This window comes from Mytilus trossulus, unplaced genomic scaffold, assembly GCF_036588685.1.
Source record: "Mytilus trossulus isolate FHL-02 unplaced genomic scaffold, PNRI_Mtr1.1.1.hap1 h1tg000164l___fragment_2___debris__unscaffolded, whole genome shotgun sequence".
Taxonomy (NCBI): Eukaryota; Metazoa; Mollusca; class Bivalvia; order Mytilida; family Mytilidae; genus Mytilus; species Mytilus trossulus.
Window position 1 is genome coordinate 636,008 of NW_026963305.1, and position 15,724 is coordinate 651,731.

General features: G+C 32.3%; 1 long non-coding RNA gene across 1 annotated transcript; it reads left to right on the forward strand.

The window, feature by feature from the left end:
* Positions 1-1,032: 1,032 nt before the first annotated feature.
* Positions 1,033-12,242, forward strand: LOC134700615 (uncharacterized). Its single transcript, XR_010103942.1, has 5 exons — positions 1,033-1,179; positions 3,869-4,074; positions 5,791-5,835; positions 11,175-11,564; positions 11,908-12,242. It is a non-coding gene; the product is annotated as an uncharacterized LOC134700615 (long non-coding RNA).
* Positions 12,243-15,724: the final 3,482 nt, after the last annotated feature.

A 15,724-nucleotide genomic window follows, 5' to 3' on the forward strand; every position in this document is an offset into this window, starting at 1 on the left:
CAAATTAAAAGTGTCCAGTGTTGTATTATTATTACCGTTATATTCTTCCTACTGACACATCAAGGCCTTCATTTGATTAAACAAATGCCCTCAATGCCATCATTTCAAAACTGTCATGACACTAAAATAATTTTGATTATAAAGACCCCAGTCACACTGTCACGTTTCAAGAGATACTATTTACTACGTTTTAAAAGTATAGAAAAACGGGAATATACGTAACGAAAGTATCGAAACGGGAATATACGTAACGAAGGGTATCGAAACGTAGTGATCCTTTGTTTAAAACGGGACCTGCTCCGTACATTTTGAAAATTCAACAACAAACGTAGCGAAAATTGAAACGAAGTAGAAACCTAGTAAATACGTATCAAAGCTTGGCGAAACGTAACAAAACGTGCTAACTACGTATCAATGCGTGGTGGAAACGTGGGTCTTCACGTACTTATACTTAGCAAAACGTAATAAGAACGTAGCACAAACCTAGTAAAACCTAACTAAAAAAAACACTTTTATTCAAAACGTTGTTGAAACGTAGAAGTTTTAAACGTAGTAACACGATAACAGTGGCGATGAATAATGCATTGATCTCCAATGTTAAGACCGAATAACTTAAATGATTATCATTGGATAAAACAAAAATATAAAAGGAATATAAAAAGTCTCCTTAGGGAATCCCTATCCCCAGCGGTTACATTTTTCGGAACTTTATTTTCTATTCAAATTTCCCCCCTGTTTTTCGCAGTAGAATTATAGAAAATTGTGAAATGTATACTATTCAACGTTTTTCCAGATGAATCAATAAAATGATTTCTTTATTTATGATCTTATTTTCTACTATGTTACAATTCAATACTAAGTAGTGGAGTTCTAATCTGATTACTTCTGGTACTAACAACATAATGTAACATAAGAAGTATCTATAAAAAGTATCGTTCACTTTGGTTACTGGGGATTACGAATTACTGGGGGTAACGAAGTTGTTTTAGTCTATATTTGACAGTTTATCTGTTTTCAGGTTAGAGTGTCAGTTTATGTTGAAGATATTGAACAGGTGTTTCTTTTGTTCAATGGAAGTGAAACAAACAAAACGAACTGGTTTAATAAGAGTCGGCTTATTAATAGTAGTTACAGTGACCTGAATGAGGAAACAAACAATTCTTCCTTTTCTGTGGATGGGTAAGATTTCACCGTTTGATAATTTAAGAAATGTCAATTATTCCATTGACATTATCTGTACACCAAGATAGAAAAAACATTCTCCATTATCTCAATACTTTATCTGTTGATTTGTAAACCTATAATCTATTTTTAAGTGACTCTTTTGAAAAGAACATACTCTCAGAATTAGTAGATTATGAAGCGGACAAAGGGGGTTTAGGAGAACATGATTTACAAATAAGTCAACTTAAATTGTGTGTTTACCATTGCTGAAGTCATACCTAAATAATGACATTTTCAAATTTATTTTTGATTTTTTCGCGTATTATATCTCATAGGCAAAGAGAAGCTTAATATTGAAAAAAAACATGCAACATGCCAAGGTCTTCGAATTTCTTAATACGTCCGAGATCTTCGACCAACTTCCTATAGAAGTAACTGCGTATAAATAAAGATTGATTGTTTTGTATTTAAGTCAAATATAGTAGAAGATAAACAAAATCCGAAAACAAAAACATAATGACCAATACAATTTAATTCATTTTTTGTTATCGCCATTAAACTTAATAAGCTTGTGACAAATATTACACAAAAAATGCTGTAAGACATACAATATCAATTAAGAATAGATGTTATTCAAGAACTATAATTCAGTCTTTGCTATTAAAGAGTGGTCATCGTAGAACTTGCACATATATCCAGGTGAGTGACAGTTTAGGGCATTAGTGTCATATCAGAGTACCTAAAATCGGTAATGTTGAAAAAAATTAATTGATTCGATATTAAAATTTTATTGTAATCTTACTCCTGTTTGACAAAAAAAACCGCCTTTCATTTACCTTAAGGATGTACACCTCTGGGGGGCCAATCATTTCTATAATCGTTTGTTTTCAAAACCTCATTTTTGTGCTTATATGACTGGTATGGTGGTGCACTTTTTCTTTTTGCTACGGCCCTTTGAAAGTACCCAATTTTGATGATTTTCCCATTTTTCATCAATTTTTGCCAATTTTTGGACTTTAATCATGAAAAAAATAACAATTCCACAATTAAACTTTTTGTAATAGAATTAATTTTTCAATAAAAATGAAGGGAACCAATCTGAATAAATTTAACTTAAAAAAAAACTATATATAGGTGTTAATATAACAAAGTTGAATCATATTTGGATGCTTTTTTGTGTCAAATTTACCATGTTGTCAATTTTGTAAGTTGCGTTGTGATTTCTTTCCGCTTTAAGTACAAATTGCATATTTTTTCAACTTCTTTGTTATAAATGATTGAAAAAATACATATCTAAGAAATTTGAAAAGAAAATAAGGATAAGGAATGTACATGTTTGTGGTAAAATCATTTTTTGTATCCCTCATCCCGTTTCTCAAAATTTTGGATATAAAGATTGCTAATGAAAGTAGAAAAAATGATTACTCAAAAACTTTTCATTGGAAATACCCATTTTTTTTCACAGAGTTGACTTTGATTATTACATTTTGAAAATTCATTGAAAATTTTCCACTTGTATCGCATATTTTAGAAATATTTCCAGAACGAAATTCAACGAGATTGAAACCTCAGAAGTTTACATCCTTACATGAGGAATATGTAAATTTGATAACAAAAACAAATAATAAAATCATTAGACTTTTGAAATGTACCATTTGACCCAAAGTTGTGAATATGATTATCCGGTAAAAAGCTTTTATCAAACTTTTTCTTTTAAAGTGTATGAAAAATGTACAAAATCCGTTAACTTCTTAATGCACATGCATATAATTTTATAAAGTACTAATTTTGTGTCATTGATGGATACCACGTGTCCTTTGTTGTTCTATTATATTATGAACATTTTAGTGTGGTCTTCTGATTAACAGCTATATAAAAATTATATCGACTGAAATAATTCCACATCCATCAGTATGAAATGGCATTTAAATTTTGAATTAGTATTACTCAATTTATTTCACTTGACTGAGCGGAGTTTAACCGGTTCGCTCATAATAAACCAGTCCATCTATGGATAGGTGTTTTAGAATAAACTCATCAATGAAGTGTCCAGTATAATTATAACGGCAATCATCCTTATCACACACATCTGCAAATAGACTGTCCTTATGCAAATTAAAACGTAAGCTCCGCCCGATCAGTTGAAATAACATTGGTAATATAATATGTCACATGAAATGCGTAGCAATTGGTATCTTTACGGATAGCATGCCTGTTTAGATATCGCCGAAATCGTGATATCAAGTTTATGGAATGTAGTGATATTTCTCGAACTCTATCGTAAATATTTGATTTCACATAATCAATTAACTTTTTGCTGATTTGCTGTTTATCTATGAATTGTTACTGTAGTGTCTGCCCATTCATCAAATGGATATATCATTAACGTTACAATTCATTAACATAGCTTTTAAGGTGGTACCTAACACTTTCCCTAAAATTAATTTGGCTCGTTTAATTTTCATAAAATTTAGACAAAGTATTTACTTTGGCCCTTTTACAAAAATGTAAAAAATTCAAAACATTTTAACCAAGCGTTTTATCAGAAAAATTACACTGGTTATATAGCAGTTTGACAAACACTAATTTTGATCATTGAGAAGCTTTACATTGCCTTCACAATGCAACGTAATTAAAACGTTTAGGTGATATTACAGAGTTATCTCCCTGTAGTGTAAGGTACCACCTTTTAATACATTTTCAGAATTAACGGATCAGCAAGTAACTATGAATATATCGGTGTCTATAGTAGACGTTTTTACATAAGAGATAAAACACAAGCTGGTGACTGCATTGAATCTGATTATGGTTGGTTACTTGTTGGAGATGAACAAGGCAACTGCGACTATGAGAGGAATATAACAGACAAGCCTTTCATTCTGTTCAGCAATCCTCCAAACATTTCTAAAGGTATTTTTTTTTACGTTACACTCGTATTCTTCATTCTACACCTAAGATAGATTGAAAAAATAAGTATAATATTGTTTCATTTAAACAAATCTCCAAATACAAATATCTTGCTTTAGGAAGTAATACATCATACTTTGTACAACAAACAAAATGTAAAATCACAAGAAAACGGAAAGTCCATAATCACATGGTAAAATCAAATAACAAAATGCATCAAAAACGAATGGACAAGAACTGTCATATTCCTGACTTGGTACATGCATTTTCAAATAAAACATTCTGTGAAACCGATATCATCCAAATGTGTGATTGTATTCATTTACAACATTTTTGTTACGCTTGAATGACGTGCTTTTTAACAAACAATCGGCGTTCCTATGAAAACCAACTGACTTTCTTTTCTCGTCAATTTCATCTTCGATTCACACAAGATAGTCCCCAAACAGGAGTTTCTCAGCAAAAGGGTTAATAATCTAGAATTTCTTTTAAATTAGAATCCATTACTTAGATGATGTCCTTTTACTAAGCATATCTATCTTTAGAACATGAAATAAGGGATACCATTGATACATACAAGTATGCCTCATATCTTGACTAACTCTTAGAATTTGACAATGAGCACCTCTTGAGATCAAAACTCTACGACAAGAGGCATAATGTAAGCCTATCAGGTATGAATATTCCATTCTATGTAAAACATTCCAGCAGCGCCTTGAAATGCAGTATTACATTGATATTATATTTAATATAATACAATAGAGCATTCGTTTACAATCATGATTTAATTGATAGAGAGTTGCTGTTTACAGGTATGCTTCTTCTGAACCAAGGGTTTCAAATGGTTTAATTGATTTAATTTTATTTTATTAATCCCTTCAAACGTTTTATTGAAGCCATCACGAGGTGGTTGACCATTATGGAGTATATTGGTCACAGATGATTATTGTCCCAACTGTCATTCTTTTCTACGATTGTGAATATTTTAAATAAAACTTTACATCTACTCGTTAATCCTGATGTAAAATAATGCACAAAAAATACCAAACTCCGAGGTAAATTCAACAAGGGGCAATCAATAAAAACTGTCAAAACTGAATATTTGGCTACATTAACCAACTGGAAAACAACTGTCAAGTACGTAAATTGGTACAGACATTTGTTCGAGGAAAATTGTCGGATAATCATAATTCTATAGATATCAAAACTTCACACATTAGCAACACGACGGGTGCCACATGTGGAGCAGGATCTGCATTGATTTGGTCATGATAATTAAGTTTTCAAAACTTTAAATTTCTAAATGCTATGTCTTTTCTACGTTCGACAGATTGCATTAGCTGTATTTGGGAAAACTTTTAGGAACTATTTAGTCTCAATGCTCTTCAACTTCGTACTTTATATTCTATGGCCGTTTTGATTTTTTTTATTCGAGCATTACTGATGGGTGTTTTCTAGACAAAACGCGCGTTATGATGAGTTTATATATGAATTTTTATAGTTGTTTGTATATATAGAGTTTTAACAATAAACATGAATAGATGTTACAATATCTAACTGCAGGTCTACTTGTTAGTTATACAGACTAAATTTCATAAAAATCTTAATAATAGTACCATCCAGTTATGTTTATTTCGAGTTCAAGTTATGTTAGTGTTTGCATGTATGCAAGAACTACAATAAACCCCAAAAATATTTAAAAAATATCCTCGTTTTCAGCTGTGAACCATACATTGGCGGACAGTTTCGCAATATTTATAAAGTGTAAGTTATTTGCAAGATTAAGGTTACATGTAATTAATTTGTATAATTTTATATATCAAATTTTAAAGATGAAATATTGACAAAGAAGCTGAAGATACCGATGGGACATTCAAAACTCATATGCCACAGCAACAACTGGCACGCTGTGGCAGCAGTAGTATAATGAAGTTCAATAGTCATAATTCGATTAAGCAAAACAAATCCGGGTAAAAAAAAACCGGGGGAAACTCATAAACTATTGGAAGAAAACAACAAAACAACAGAAACTCAAAACTGAAACAAAACCAAACTCCAACATACATAGAAACGGACTGTCTGAGAACACTTGTCAGATTCCTTACTTGGTACAGGACATTTTAAAGAAAAAATGTGTATTAAAACTGATTTTATGGCTATCCAAACCTGTCGCTTATATGGCATAACGAAAAAGAGACAAACTTATCCACAAAGCAATGCACAACAAACTAGGGACTTAGAACTATAAGTAATGCGATCGTTACCAAAAATCATAGAAGAGATTATATCAAATAATGTGAGGTGTGGCAAACATATTACAAAGAAAAATAAAACCTTAAATAAGGCAAACAACAAGCCACTAAAGTACAATGATGAAGTGATATCTTTAATAGTTATCCCACAAGGAAGCGGTGTGTCAGTGTAAGATCAACCCGATGGCCGGAGGCCAGAGAGTGATCTAACACTGACACACCAAGTCCGAGTGGGATAACTATTTTACATCCCAGCTGTTTTAGATTAGACGAGAAACACAGTTATAATTCATAAAATCTAGTTTAGAACGCCATACAACCATTATAATATAATTTATATATTACTATATGATGTATACCCTTTATGACCCCAAACACGATGAGTAGTTTAATGGAATTGAACCATTCTTCTGCTATCTTTGCTAGCCTTTCATTAAATGATTTAACAAATTAGTTTTGTGCATCTCAGATCTATAGCAGATCATATTGGCTTTTGCAGGAATCCCTCCTCGTACGAAGTCTGCGAATGCATAGCCTATCAAACCAAGTTTCTGTCCTGTTCCTCGCTTAAGTGCTGTATTTTTGGCACACAGAACAGTAATATCGTTCTGTGACGAGTATCCATTTAAAGTCCTGTTCATATTTTTCACCACCCCTCAAACGAGGGATAACCTCTCAATGTAATGACTATCCCTTTTATGAGGGGTACATTTAAAGAGAAACAAATTAGGGGTAACCTCTCAATGAAATGACTATCCCTTTTATGAGAGGTACATTTAAAGAGAAACAAATGAGCATATATTTGTTTCTGACCTTTTTATCATTATGGACACTCTTTTAGAAAATTTGTACCAAATAAAACGATTTTCCCCCTTTTAAAGTAAAAACATCGAACTTTTTCTTTTTCTTTTCTTCAAGAGTAATATGACTCCTTTCCTGAGAAACAGTCCCTCATTTAAGGGATATCCCTCATTTTAGGATTGTCCCCAATCTGTTTATCTTGCTTGTGTGCCTTTTCTGTTGTTATTACACTGTTTTTCATTTTCAACAATTTCAATTCAACTATCCGTTTTAGTTGACTTATATGGCTTAGAATTTTCCTTATCACCATCGTCATCTGCCTTTCCATTCCCCCGATTAATAAAAGAAAACATTAAATTTGACGATCCGCCATTTTTGTCAATGAAAACAAATCTGCGAGGCGCGATTAATATTTAAATTTTTACGGTGCGGAAACGAATAAATACCGGAATTTGAAAAAGAAAGCCGACCACCTCCTCAAATGGAAAGATGGTCGGCTTTGAAAAGACCACCTTCTTTTCAAAGCCGACCATCTTTCCATTTGAGGAGGTGGTCGGCTTTCTTTTTCAAATTCCGGTATTTATTCGTTTCCACACCGTAAAAAATTAAATATTAATCAAAAGGTCATGAGTTCGAATCCCGGCATATACATTGGATTTTTTCTTCGTGAATTTTGATAGATGATAGTCTTTTCCGTATAAATAATTATAAGTTCCACTAGAACACACCCGTGATATCGCGGGTCCGTGACTGAATTAAGGTATATAACTATGCGCAAGCCTTTTTTTAGTATTAGTATTGTCATCTGATAAAGTCATGCCGATTATAAGATACACAGTTTTTCTCTGCTTTCAAATCTTTCTGTTTGAACCCGTCGAACTGGAACTTATCAATTATTGGTAATATTAATTATTTGGAAAACAAAAGGTCCTGGAATGGAGTATTTTTGAATCAACAACATTGTCCTATATTAGTTATCAATAAAGATGAATTCTTTGATTCGCTGTTTTACGTCATGTATGCCCACTAAAAAATTGAAAACTGATCATCATTTTCAGTCTTGTTATCTTAGAAAGTCTTACTGATTAAAATACTACAATAGGTAGCTATTTGACAATTTAGTAGTGTTAACCCTGTGATTATGACCCGTGTATATAGCATATTAACCCTGAATACACCGTTTGGTGGTGCGCCTGTCAGATGCGGAACGTACAGATTAGGTAATAGGTAACAGGTGAATATACTATTGGTATCGGTATCGGACTCGACCCGGAACTTCTTAATTATTGGCAATATTAATTACTTGGAAAACAAAAGAGCCTGGAGTGGTGTAATTTTCAATCTACACCTTTGTACTATATTAGTGATATATAAAGTTGAATTCTTTGATTCGTCGTTTTTACGTGATGACGGCTGAAAAATTGGACTTCGTAATTTTAGTATTATAGACAGTGGATTTGACATTCCCGCAAAAGTGTTACAGAACAAAGGAAAGCATAACAAAGAAACTCAAACTGGGATGATCTCCAAGGGCTGATCCGGCTCAGATCACCCCTGTTAGAACATAAGAGCTGGGATGTCATTTCTATATTGACATTAAAAGCGTTTCCACGTATTTCCATTAAAGTCGTTTTAATGTAATTATCTTGTTAACGACAAACAAGCTGGCTCAAATGTAGCTTATAAGGGACTTTGGTTTCAGTTGACAACCCCTAGTTTTATGGTAAAGATCGCTCTAAGAACTATTATGATTTGAAAGTTTATACTTGACGTGTATATAAATAAACAGTAGAGGGTGTGTCATAATGTATGTACAACTTCCTAAGTTAAAGATCAAGGTAAACACTTTAGTTTCAGTTAACAACCACATGTCCCATAGTAAAGATACACAATTTTTACCGCTTATTATTCAGAGCGGGAACAACAAGATGGCTTCCATCTCAATGCTGTCTAGTTATTTTTTTAAATCTATTTAGATATGCACACTTAACCGAATTGTTAGGTATGATTTTAAAATGGGCGTTAAAAATTACATGGTCTTTGTAGATCTGTAGATTTTCATTTTTAGCTGAAGATCTTTTTTACGAATTATATAATAAAACTTCAATTGTTCTATTCTAAAATTAAAAAAAAAGATGTCGTATTATTGTCCATTAGTCAACTGGCAACCACAGACAAAACGACGTGGATGGAAGCAACTAAATGTTAGCGCATGGTCTTCATAAATGAGCAAAATCCATACATTATAGAAAGCTATAAAGGTTCCTGACATGAAAAAGGCCCACCCAGGAGACTGGTTTCTCTAAATATTCATCTGGATAGAATATAAAAAAGGGAGATATGGTATGATTGCCAATGAGACAAATGGACTTAACATCCAATATAAGGTCATCAGGAAGCAGTCTTAGACAATACCAATTTTCATTTGCAATCTTTGCATCACATCACAGCCTTGTTTCGCAAAACCCATATTGCAGAGGGGAATCTGTTTAGATGGGGGTGTATAACATTAAAATTCTCATTATTTGGGGGGTATTCAATATTGTTATATGTCAGTAAAATGCAATACTGTTTTCACGTTAAGAACTCTTCATTTCTTTTGATATTTTTTATGGCTGTTCCGCAGGTGGAATTGTTTGTCCATATCCAAAATACCCTCATTTCAATGGCAAGCGTCTGTCCTTTATTTTGGTCAATCCCCTACAGAACTAATCCATATTGAAAATAACCAATTTTTTCTTGTCTAAAAAATGCATGACATATTTGCGACTGAAAGCAAACAACAAACCATCAGTCAAAATTTGTTTTCTCTCTGATATATTCCTATGTTTTATTTTGATTTACTTCTTTTAATCCAGACTTTCTAAAATTTCTATTGTAAATTTTGTTCTATTGACAAACAATTTGTCCTTCTACCATTTTGACAAAATAATCACAAATTCACTACTGGTATCTGAAATGCAAAGTGAGTATAGTATGTACTTTATGAAGTTTCACAAAAAAGTACACATCATATGATATACAACCCCTTCCAGCTAGTTTTTGGAAAATAAATTAATTCTAATGAACCATAAGTTATTTTCTTTGCAATACTTAGTATATTGTGACTTTGTTCAAATTTATCAACGATAACCCTTTTCTACAAAGAATAGTCGAAAAGAAAATGGTGAACAGTCTCAATGTTGCATCCATAAAAACAAGATTGGTCAGCAATTATATTGACCCTGAACAAGTCATAGTTCAAGAAGATGAATAATGAGATGTGGTATGATTGCCAGTGAGAGTGGATGAAAGCAATTATAGACAATTGAACGGCCTTCATCATGACAAAAAAAACCCAACCATATAGTCGGCTATAAATGTGACAGACGTGAACCAACGACAACAACTGTACTACAGACTCCTGCCTTGGGAAATACATATAATGAATGTGGCGGGGTTGAACATGTTTTTTCTTTGGATTCGAGCGTCACTGATGAGTCTTTTGTAGACGAAACGCGCGTCTGGCGTATATTTAAAATCTAGTCCTGGTAAATGTGATGAGTTTGTTTACATCAGATAGAGGCACTGAAAATACATTTGGAATGCATACAAACTTTGTTTTCTTCTCTTATAATATGGCATAACACTAATTCTCCACCAGTATTCCTTTTTCCTTTTTTGTTTGAATGTTTTATTAAAGGTGTATTTTGCGTAGATACACATATTTGGTATATGTAAATTAAGAAGACGAAGTATGAGTGCAAATGAGATAATTCTCAATCCAAGTCTCAATTTATAAAAGTAAACCATTATAGATCAAAGTACAGTCTTCAAACCAATTTCAGAAGAATAAAAAATAAGCTTGTGCAAAATCCGCCTTAAGCAATAATATGATACACAGGTAAATGAAAGTACAAAACACCAAAACCAAATCAAAGGTGGTATATAGAACAGATATAACCCTGAAGGAATAATACTATATAGTAAGAACTATTTTCTACAACACATATATATGGTCAAACATTTAGGGTTATAGAATGTTAGAATTATGGTTCATATCTTTTACAGTTTCAAGTAAAGCCAATTTTTACGGCAATTCGCAATGTATAACTAACACTGCACATACATCAACCAACCTTGAAGACACATCATCGACAAACCCTTCTGAGATATCATAAACAAACCCTTCGCAGATATCACCAACAAACCCTTCGCAGATATCATCAACAAACCCTTCGCAGATATCACCAACAAACCCTTCGCAGATATCATCAACAAACCCTTCGCAGACATCAACAACAAATCCTGCGAAGACATCATCATCAAACCCTGCACAGACATCATCATCAAACCATGCACAGCCATCATCAACATCTACAACAATAAGAAGTGAAGATTTGCAAAACAAAATAGACAAGATCAAAATAGAGCTGACAGTGCAGAGAAAATCAACACAAAGTAAGCCTTGTATAAAGAATTAGATTATGATAGTCCTTGTTAAGTATTGTTTTTCAAATAGTTCTACGTTATCATATTTAAATAACCTATTCAGGATTTTGGATGCGATCGGATTTCACAAATCATAGTACGAAAAAAGAAAAAAATAATATCTATGCATTAAACTTCGGTTACTTACATCTTAATCCTGATAGCGTCCCTCTCAACTTCTATTTAATCTGCATCTAATTGTGTATATCAAACTTAAAATAGTAAGACAGACACACATAGTAATGAATTACGGAAGCAAGAGCACTTTAGATTTCTTAGCTGATAATAATTACACTATATTAATTTTTGTTAGAGTACAGGAGATCTCTGACGAGTGCCCCAGATGAGAGAACGTCATCCAAACTCATGGGAATGATTGGTGGAACTTTCATAATCTCTGTGATTGGATTAATAGTGCTACTGGACTGTGCAACCTGTAATATGGGTAGAAAAGGTAAAGCAAAGAAAGGGGCCACTAAGCACAATTAAAGAAGTGAGAATGGTCCTACAAGTATGTTGAAGAAGGATATAAAAATGAAAGATTTATTTTTATTGAACAAAACATTCATCTTTTAATTTCCAACATTGTGTCATATATATAATATAGATATTCATCATTTTAACATTAAAACGAAGGAAGTTTTCTGTAGTAGTAATTTGAGAATGCATGCATAAAAGTGTACCAATATTTGATAATTAAAAATAGCTTATATCTTAGATGTATAAATGATATGCTCAATATTTGTTTGTGATTCTTTAAACTGAATGTCATACTAGTTTATATTATTCAAGCATATACGAGAATCGTAATGTTCAAAGTAATTTTGAATAGAAAAATAGGCTAAAACAAACCTATAAAGTATAAAATCCTGTTTTAAAATTTTCGGAATCTTGGCTTAAAAGTGTAAGAGGTATAGATTCGACAAATACGTACCAACTGTACTGTATATCGCTCGTCTTCATGCACAAAAAGGAGTAGGTTCGCTCTGCTATATATTCGAGTCCAAATGCTTCTTGTCAACACAAAACATATTTTTAGTCAATATAGTCTCTTAATTTGAATAAAGCAGCCCTCAAACGATTGTGCAGACGGAGTCTTTTATCCATATCTTCAGGGTTTAACTGTGATATTCGTTGGACCTCTGCCGATCCTTAGTGAAACCCTTGCTAACATGTGGAGTCTGTCTACACGTGCAAAATGCATAAATAAACTTTCGTGTCAGGTTGAACCATTAAATTTAATCCAAAAAGAAAGAGAGAGTGTTAAGCTGGCTGATAATAAATATTCCATTAAGACAATTCTTAAATTGTTTGTTTCATGGCAAAATATATAGATATAGGAAGATGTGGTGTGAGTGCCAATGAGACAACTCTCAACCCAAATAACAATTTAAAAAGTAAACCATTATAGGTTAAAGTACGGCCTTCCACACGAAGCCTTGGCTCACACCGAACAACAAGCTATAAAGGGCCCCAAAATTACTAGAGTAAAACCATTCAAACGGGAAAACCAAAGGTCTAATATGCTCCTTTACCGATATATTCGCAATTTTCTACCTCCGTCCCGTATTTTGTTTGACACTAGAAAGTTGCTAAAGAGCAATTACTTACAATCACAAGAATATTCAAAATGTAAACCACAAAAAAACTCTAAGGAAAATTAAGATAGAAAAACCCCTAATCAAATGGCAAAATTAAAAGACCAAACACATCAAACGAACTGATAAAAACTGACATATTCCTAACTTGTTACAGGCATTTTCTTATGTAGAAAATGGTAAATTAAATCTGGTTTATAGGTAGCTAAATCTCTATATAACTTGTATAACAGTCGCATTAAATTCCATTATATTGACAGTGATGTGTAAACCAAACAAAAAAACACATGTCAAAGTGTAAAAAAATAGGGGTACATCAGTCATGATTGTGTTATAGTTATTTGCTTACCCTTCCGGAGCACCTGAGATCACCCCTAGTTTTTGGTGGGGTTCGTGTTGTTTATTCTTTAGTTTTTTATGTTGTTTGTCTGTTTGTCTTTTTCATTTTTTAGCCATGGCATTGTCAGTTTGTTTTAGAATTATGCTTTTTACTGTCCCTTTGGTATCTTGAGGGGGGCAAGGGGGGTCCCCATAACAGCAAAACAGGGAATTGATTTGGTGGAAAACAGATAACAAGGAATTGAAAAGGGATAATAACAGATAACAGTTAATGAAATATAAAAATAAATATATAAAGGACCAATCCAGTAGATGACTAGTAGATCTTAGTATATAACTTGTGGTATGGACCTAGAAAATTGTAATTTGTGTAAACAAAATGTTTCTGCTGTTATGGCAGTTCTGCCTTGGCTGATTTTTTCCGTAATTTGTACAATAAGTTATAGTATGCATGTTGATTTTTTTTGAACGAAATTACTAGTTTCTGTTTTTGATATAGGGATATTTTTAATCTAGGACAGTTGAGGGATCAATTTTTAATGATTTAGGTTTTTTTATTTAATTTTTGAAAATAGTGCAGCCAGTTACACTTTATTATCAATTTGATTTTAGATTTTTTTTTCTAAAAAGCAATATATATATATACTTTACAAGTACTAAAAAAAAAATTTGATGCACAATATTTTTTTTAATGACCTCAAAATAAAACTTATATATAAAATACAAAAATACCCAGATCAGTGGAGACAGGACATGTAACTGAAACACACATGCCAGTTATGGTTGTTCTGATAATATAAATTGACTCAAGTGACAATTCTGATAGTATAATAGAAATTGGACCTAGTGAAAATTTGGATGACACCAAGTGAAACACCAATTATGTATCTTATTAGAAATTATAGAATATGGAAAATTTGGGTACAGCATTGGAGAAGCTGTAGGATTTTAAAAATGGTATTTGTTGAAAAATTGAACTGAAGACACATCTGTATTTGCATCAATGGTTTATGAGCTTCAATTTTCGCCATGTGAAGCAGTTAAAAAGCTTTTAAAAATATGCTGGACAGGATTCTCTTTCATGTAAATGAAAAGAGAGGGACTTGCGCTTATACATGTTATAATATAAATGCTAAAAGAAAAAGATGTTGTATTATTCCTAAAGCCATATAATTCAAACCCACACCACTTTGTAATGTAAAACAATTCAAAGGAGAAAACTTACTGTCTAATTTATCCACAAAATAGTGAACGAGAAACTTAGTAACACAGTAACAAACTACAACCACTGAATCCAGGCTCCTGACTTGGCACATACAGAATGTGACTGCGTCAACTTTAGCATGCTAGTTGGTGTCTAATTCTCCCCTAATCAGGGATAGTGGTGTACTATAAGTTATTGTACAAGTAATATGTGAATTATAATTTTTACAAAATGCTACATGTTCACAGACAATGGAATTTATTACAAAGGATAATAATAATTTATACTGGAATGGTCCTGGGTGCAATTGATTTTATAAGTTTATGTGATATCAGTTACTGAAATTCTTCTGCAAATACAGGGCCACCCGCGGATATCACCAGTAGAAAGACCCCAAAAGATATACATTGTAAGAATATATGGTAAGCTTGCCAATGAGACTATTATCCATTCAAATCACAATTTTCAATTATTTTCATTTTTTACGGAAGATTGGCTGTCAAAATGCTTACATTCAAATTTTCAATAACAGTTAACAGCAAATAGATTATCACAATAACAGATAACAAAATAGAAAATAGTCCTATAACAGCTAACAAAGAATAAGACAATAACAGCTAACAGTAAATATATTTTCAGAATAACAGATAACAAAGAATTAAAATGCCCCATAACAGCATAATAGTTAAACCCTCTATCTTTCGTCCCTCTTTTACAAAATGTTACCAATAAGCACAAAAAGACCCACAGACAAAGCATACTAGCAAAAACGAATACACAAATTTGAAAAAGCACAATACACAATGACAGGATGTATAAGTACACAGAACAACGTCATATGTATATAAAAACACACAAACAGTCATATAGACAAAGCACACCAGCAAAAATGAAAGAAAAGAATACAAACATTATCATATAACAATAACACAATGACAGGATGTAAAAGTACACTGTCAGGGCAAGTATATAACAATAAAACAGACTAA